Source organism: Chlorocebus sabaeus, chromosome 15 (assembly GCF_047675955.1).
Source record: "Chlorocebus sabaeus isolate Y175 chromosome 15, mChlSab1.0.hap1, whole genome shotgun sequence".
Taxonomy (NCBI): Eukaryota; Metazoa; Chordata; class Mammalia; order Primates; family Cercopithecidae; genus Chlorocebus; species Chlorocebus sabaeus.
This window is the reverse complement of record NC_132918.1, coordinates 87,883,758-87,891,378: the sequence shown is the minus strand read 5'-3', so window position 1 is coordinate 87,891,378 and position 7,621 is coordinate 87,883,758. Positions and strand designations below refer to the sequence as shown.

Here is a 7,621-nt window from a genome sequence, read left to right as displayed (position 1 = left end):
AACCCATTCCCCCTTCTCGACCTCTTCCCTTCTCGGTTTCCTTCCCGAGCCGGTGCCTGGGGTATAAGCCATCTCCGTTCCGCCTCTCTCTTCTTTCTCCGCGGAAAGCCGAGCTGCCTGCCTTCCCCTCCTTACTATACTTTACGCCGTGTCTCCCTTTTCCCCTGTTCGCTTGCTCTTTTGTTAATTTCTCCGCCACCGGGGGCTGGCAGGCAGGTGAGGCGTTCGCGGTGAAGCTTTGCACAGTTGGGGGAAGCCCCTGGAAGCGGGTGCGGTCCAGGTGAGCCCCTGAGGTGCCTTCCCTTGAGGGATTTGGCTGCCGGAGGCAGGGACCTGCGCCTTCCCGACGCCGGCTCTTGGGTGCTCTCCCGAGCTGGGGAGAGCGGAGACGGCTCAGGGCTCTGGCTTGGCGCCCGAGCGACAAGTTGCTTCTCTCGTCTGGCGGCGCGGCGCTGTCATGCCGAGCCCCCGGTGGCCAAACTTGTTGGGTGTTCCCGAGTCACCCGCTGAAGTAGTCTGGGCGTCCGGAGTTCCTGCAACTTTGATTTGCAAATTGACTTCCCTCTGAAGCGTTCGGAAGCATTTCCGGTGCTTCTCCGGGGCTCTCGCTGAGCTCGGAATTCCTAATTCCCAGCTCTTCTGTGACCGGGCGCCGAGCTCTGGCCGCAGAGGAGCGCCGGTTCCCTGCTCTTTGTGTATTGTCTTAGCGCTGACCGACGGAGGTGCCCAGAATTTCCAACCCCGGAGACGTCGGGGGCTAGAAAATGTGCCCCCCACTCCCACCTCCAGCCCCTCACCTACGGCTCCTGAAACATGATTGAGTGCTGTGTAAAGGAACATAATTGAGCCAGGCCCGGGAGACCGAGCCCACCCTCCCCAGGTGTCCTGCCGTTGGGATTATTGCTACTGAGGTGTAGTGTGAGTTTGCCAGGCGCCTGGGTTGTAGCTTGCGGCTCCGCCAGTGGATCCGTGGCTGTCATGCGGTGCGTGGCCCGCGGTCAACATTCCGCAGACCTGGTACTCCAGGGTAGTGCTGCTCTAACGCTCGTCTCTGTGTGTTCTCTACAAATAGATCAGCCAATTTTCCGGGTGTTGAAACATTTGATTGGAAAAGGTCTTTTGGCCACAGAGGAAAACAGGGCTTTTCTATTTCTCCTGCAGTCTACTTGGGTTTCAGTTGGCTGTTGCTGCTTCTATCCTGGGATACCTTCTTCCTTCTAGGTTTTCTTCTTCCTCACTGCCCAAGGAGGGGGTAATACAGACTGAACGTGTCTGTGTCCGCTGGTAGTTGTTCACGCGTTGGGAAGTTGGATGAAACATGTTAAAACTCTAGGATGGTTTTTACCTTTTGCGCCGCACTCTCCAAGTGTATCCTACGTTGCGTATGGGGTTGAAAAACTCTTTTTATTGACAGATTCGACCGTTCAACTATTTAGATGAATAGATGAATTAAATATATATATGTGTATATATTGAAATTAATAACCTGGTAGGAGTGAGCTTTCAGAGGGAAGCCTAAAATGCTTACAAAGCCAAAAGCCAACATAGTGATTGTCGGGAAGGTGGGGGGACACACAGAAGGCTGAGGGCAGGTATTTAAGTTGTTTAGTCAGTCATAGCTTTTCTCTGTGGCACAAATAATGGAAGTCTGCCATTGTGTTAATACAGCCCCAGATCATTTCTGACGTCACTTGCGTAGGTCATTTACTAGAAGAAGGTACTGGGTCACCACCAGTTAGGGTAGTCATAGGTCAGGAAATGGGATAATGTAGGGAGGGTAAGTTTAAGTGCCTGGCTCATTAGGAACTTCTGTACTTAACTCCATAGCTGATACACTGAGTCAGCAAAGCTTTTATCCAAATACAAAGTAGTAAATTATTCTAGGGTGCTTAATTTTTGCATGTGTTTAATGCCATGGGTGGCATTGTGTTGACAGGCAAACTAGATTTGCTTCTATTCCTTTTTACCCAGTTGACCTTGCAAGCAGTCTTTCTTGCCCCCTGGGAATTTAGCATTTCCACCTACAGGAGAGAAAAGCCAGGAGAATGTCATTGAAGCCTTTTGCCCCTCTGGACACTAGAAGGCAGATGGCAAAATGAGCTTGCCTGTGTGTGGTGCTGCATTCATTTGCGAGTTCCTTGCTTTCCTTTAATGAGTTGCTGGCTGCTCTAGACAAGTGGAGGTTTGGCGACAGCAAGGGTTCCTATGTGGATTTACTTTTTCTAAAGCAGATTTTGGCTTGGCTTAAAGAACAAAATCATTTTTTTGTACACTTTGTTTCACTTGCCACAGCCTTGGTTCTTTAATGAATATGCAAATGAAGTCTCTTAATGACCCCTAGCTGGTTAAGGTGTCACTTGGGTGGCACCAGGCCCTCATTTCAGGGAGTTGGGGGGGCAAGTCCTCTTGGCTTTGTTCTGTATCTGAGCTGCACCTGAGGATTGTTAGCAGCTTACACATATTATCCCCTCACGCAGAATGAAGTGGCCAACCATGAATTGGGTGCAAGCCTCTTTAGTGGAGCTGAGAAAAATACTGCCTCATGTTTCAGGCAGTTGGCGGGGGTGAGGCATGTTACTCTCTTTCTGTAAGGTTGTTAGCCAAGTCTGAAGCCCCTCCAGCTTCACAGATCCTTTTCATTTTGTCTCGTTTGGAGGAATTTTACACTGAAGAGCAAGGAGGTGGTAGACAGCTGTCGTAATCAATGACCTGTCAACACCAAGACACTCCACTGTCTTATCAAAGCAGGGTTCCGCACAAGCTGTGGGGTTGATCTGAGCCTGCTGGTGGTCACTCAGGTCTCTGGGATCTGTCCTGATGCTCTCTGTTTGTAGAGATTCTGATTTTTTTTGGAGGCAGGTGTTAGCTGCCATTGTCTAGATTCACTTCTTATTCCTCTATATCTTGGTCTTTTAGGAGAATGATTGGTGTTATTAGCTAGTTAATATTTGAGAGCCCAGACTGTGCGAGAGGCTGGCAGTGCATAATAAACACCATTTATCAAAATTCAGGGAAATTGCCAGAGTTCATTAATGTTTTAATAATATTTTGTATTTGCATAATGTCTCCGCCAGCTCTTTTGTTATCTTCATTCCCTGGTGAGGCTGGATGGAGACTGGTTTGTGTCCCCATTGAACAGATGCAGAACAGGGGGTATGCAGATGCTGGAGAAGGCAGGAAAGAGACAAGCTGTCACCTAACCTACAGACCAAGTGGTCGGTACCATGGCATGATTTTTACGGTAGTTAATCATTTACTAATTGTCTTCTCAGGGCCAGGACCCTCACATAGACTTTTCAGGAGGTATTGCTTTCCCATTACATAGATGAAGATCTTGAAATCTAGTGGGGTTAAGAAACTGGATAGCCAGGGTCACGTAGCTAATAAATGGTAGAGATGCTACTAACACTCAGATCAGCCTTACTCTAAGATGTGTTCCTCTTCTCTTACTTGAGATTATTAACAATAGATGCATAAAATCCAGAGGAGAGGCTTTGTTTTAAAAAATCACTTCTTCTTTCAGGATTTTGTTTCTGATTTTAGCTATAAGTTTTAGCATAATGTAAGTAGATTTCTGGAACAGTCTGAGTTCAAGTATTCTATAATAAGATCTCCTATTTGAATTTTTGATTGAGAAAATCATAGTAATTATAATAAAATGTTAAAATCTATAGTTCCATTCCCAGTCTGCCTCTTGTTGGCTGTGTGGTTTTAGTATTCTCTCTCTCTTTTGTGAGACAGGATCTTGCTCCGTTTCCCAGCCTGGAGTGCAATAGTATGATCATGGCTCACTGCAGCCTCAAATTCCTAGGCGTAAACGATCTTCCTGCCTCAACCTCCCTAGTGGCTAGGACTGGAGGTGTGTACCACCATGCCCAGCTAGTTTTTTATTTTTTTTAATTTTTGTATAGATGGAGTCTTACTGTGTTGCCCAGGCTGGTCTGAAAATCCTGGCCTCAAGTGATCCTCCTGGCTCAGCCTCCCAAAGTGCTGGGATTACAGGCATGAGCCACCATGCCTGGCCAGTTTTTTCATTTATTAAACATGGATAACAGTAATGCATTGTATTTCAGAACTGTTATGTCAGAATGTGAAATTACTTTGCTAACTAAAAATACATACATGAGTTTATTATTTAAATAAATGTTTGTTTATTTATTTATTTGATTATTTATTTGAGGCACGGTCTTGTTCTGTCACCCAGGCTGGAGTGCAGTGGTGCAATCTCAGTTCACTGCAATTTCTACTTTCCAGGCTCAAGTGATCCTCCCACCTCAGCCTCCCAAGTAGCTAGGACAACTGGTTAATTTTTTTTTTTTTTTTTTTTTTTTTGGAGACGGAGTCTCTTGTTGCCCAGGCTGGAGTGCAGTGGCACAATCTCAGCTCACTGCAACCTCCGCCCCTGGGGTTCAAGCAATTCTCTTGCCTCAGCCTCCCAAGTAGCTGGGATTACAGGCATGCACCACCACACCTGGTTAATTTTGTATTTTTTAGTAGAGACGGGGTTTCTCCATGTTGGTTAGGCTGGTCTCGAACTCCTGACCTCAGGTGATCGGCCCGTCTCGGCCTCCCAAAGTGCTGGGATTACAGGCGTGAGCCACTGCGCCCAGCTACTTTTTTTGTATTTTTGGTAGAGACAGGGCTTTGCCATGTTGCTCAGGCTGGTCTCACACCCCTGAGTTCAAGCGGTCCGCTTGCTTTGACCTCCCAGAGTTCTGGGATAAAAATGTACTTTCTTAGAAAATCCAGTGAACTTAAATTGGAATGATTTCTGCAGCTTGACATCTGAAAGAACTTTGGAGTACAATTAGGGTAGCCCAGGAGTACAATAGGGTAGCCCAGGTACTATTGGCTCGTACTATGTGCTGACCGTGGTGCTAGCTACTTTGCCTAAATCCATTAGCTCATGTAATCTTTTTTCCACAACTGTGTAAGCATCATGACTATTTTGGAAGTGAAATAGGTGTTATTATCCCCTTTTAAAGATGAAATGGTGAGGCTCAAAGAAAGAAGTCAAGAACTTAGGCCAAGATAATTCAGAGTTTGAGATTGAATCCAGTTATTCCTGACTCAGAAGCTCATGTTCCTTTTACTGTAGTAGCAATTGGTTTCCATCACTTTTGGGTGAGACATACTACACTTAGTAGCCTGCCTAGCCTGGAGGAGCAAAGATAATTTCTTTTGTTTTGAGATAGAGTTTCGCCCTTGTTGCCCAGGCTGGAGTGCAGTGGTACGATCTCGGCTCACTGCAACCTCTGCCTCTTGGGTTCAATCGATTCTCCTGCCTCAGCCTCCCGAGTAGCTGGGATTATAGGTGCCCACCACCATGCCTGGCTAACTTTTGTACTTTTAGTAGACATGTGGTTTCACCACGTTGGCCAGGCTGGTCTTGAACTCCTGACCTCAAGTGATCCACCTGCCTTGGCCTCCCAAAGTGCTGGGATTACAGGCGTGAGCCACCACGTCCTGCCTGAGATAATTTCTTTTTGTCTTCCTGTCTGTCCCTCTTTCTCTCCCTCTTTGTTTTTTCCACGCATCTGACGAATACTTTATGAATGTAATAGTGTTTGCCAATCAGCATGCAGGGCTCTGAGGATAAAACGGTGAGCAAAAATTTGAGAAATTCATAAGGGCCTTTAGGGACCCTTCCCCTATTTCCTTTGCCCACCAACTCTAGCAGGATATTTTGCTGGCTGTTTCTCCTCCCAGGACAGTAAGTGCCATGTGGCCACTTCAAAGATGGAAACCACGGTGTGGTGCTCCTGGACCTACCATAGTTCTAGGCACTTTCCACATCGCCAGAGTGGGTAATTTTGAAGCCCTACCTTTCCAGCGTTTGATTGCTGCTTTTCCCCTCATGAATTCCCCCAGCAGAATTGGCCGTGGGAATTTATCATGCATTGGTGTTTCGTGGGCCTCCAAGTGCCTGGGAAGTTCGCGACCAGAGTTGTGTCCGCTTACGTGCTACATCTGTAGAGTAGACAGGATAATCTCGGAAGCTTGTTCCATCTCTGAGAACATTATGTATCCCAGGCAGGGGATCCCTCTAAACATTGATTTTTGTGCTAGTTTGGATTGGTTTCAATTCCCCCTCCGTGGTTCTGGGCGGTGGCTGCCTTTCATCCCTGAGAGAAGAGGCCTAGAACTGTTGACAGTCCTGGATCTTCCTGTCATTCCTTGTCGTGCCACCCATTGGATAATGCAATGCTCACAGTGAGGCTGAGCGCCTTTTTAATTCACAGAAATATTAGATTCTAACAATTCAAAATCTCTGGTCCCATTCAGACCTATTGAATCCAAATCCCTGGAGATCCCCAGATGAGCTGCTCAGCATTTCGACATCCTGTCCCGTGTTAGGCCTGATGTTCTGCATTCTCTGTTCTAGGCACAATGAGCGTGATTCCGGTTGACTTTTGAGAGTAGAACCAAGCTACTGAGCCTAATGAGCAGATAATGTCTGTCCGCTCCTGGAAAGTAATAACAGAGTTCAAGAACCACCTGGGACAGAGACAAAGCGGCATACTGAGTGAGACAAGGGTGTTCACTCTGTCACAGGTTTTCGTAGGACTTTACACGATTGTATCATTTAATCATCACCGTTACACTTTGAGGTGGAAAAAAAAGCTGTGGTGAAGCCTAGAATTAGAAAAATACAGGAATTCCTCCAAGTTTACCAGCAAGTGAGTGGCATAGGTGGGACTTAACCAGGGTCAGGATGAATACAAAGGCCTGGTTTTTAACAAGGACAATATCCTGCGCTCAGGAGGGCCAAGAGACTCAGATTTTACCTCTGAATCCGCAGTTATTAGTATTTGCTGTGTGACGTTGGGCAAGTCACTCAGACTTGAAGCCTCAGTTTCTAAATCTATAAGTTGGGGTTAATAATTATATGTACTTCATGTGTTCAGGTGCATTCAATTCTGAATCTGAAAGCTTTTATATAAAATATGAGAAAAGGGAATTTCTGAGTTATTGTACCAGCTCTGTTTTATACTATGTGGTATGTGTTTTACCCTAAGTCTCCTAACCTATGTTGGGCCTAATTTTGCCCATTTTCCAATGATAGAAAGTATAAAGGAAAAAGTAAAATCACTCCTAAACTTTAATCACTATTAACATTTTGATGCGTATTTTTTTCTAAACATCTATGTTATACATATGCTTATACCCAGACATATGCATACATTTACATAACAGGGATGGTGTGGGATCCATGCCCTTCTATTAATAGTAAATTTATCAATATGCTGTCATCTACTGCATTTTAAAAGAGGAGCTATAAGTTGAAACCTGTAGAATGATGTTTTCCTAGCTTCTTTCATTCATCTCTTTTTGTTCCAAAGAAGATGCATTTCTAGAACTTAAAGCACATTCTGTTATTTATGTATATATGTATGAATGACAGGTCTCACTCTTGCCCAGGCCAGAGTGCAATGGCACCATCACGGCTCACTGTAGCCTCGACCTCTTGGACTCAAGCGATCCTCCTACCTCAGCACTTCAAGTACCTAGGATCTCTCTCTCTCTCTCTCTCTCTCTCTCTCTCTCTCTCTCTCTCTGTCTCTCTCTGTCTCTTTCTCTCTCTCTCTGTCTCTCTCTCTCTGTCTCTGTCTCTGCCTCG

General features: G+C 45.8%; 1 protein-coding gene across 3 annotated transcripts in view; it reads left to right on the top strand.

The window, feature by feature from the left end:
* Positions 1-7,621, top strand: part of MB21D2 (Mab-21 domain containing 2) — a 118,200-nt gene that overhangs the window by 946 nt on the left and 109,633 nt on the right. The gene's annotated exons all lie outside the window — the stretch shown is intronic.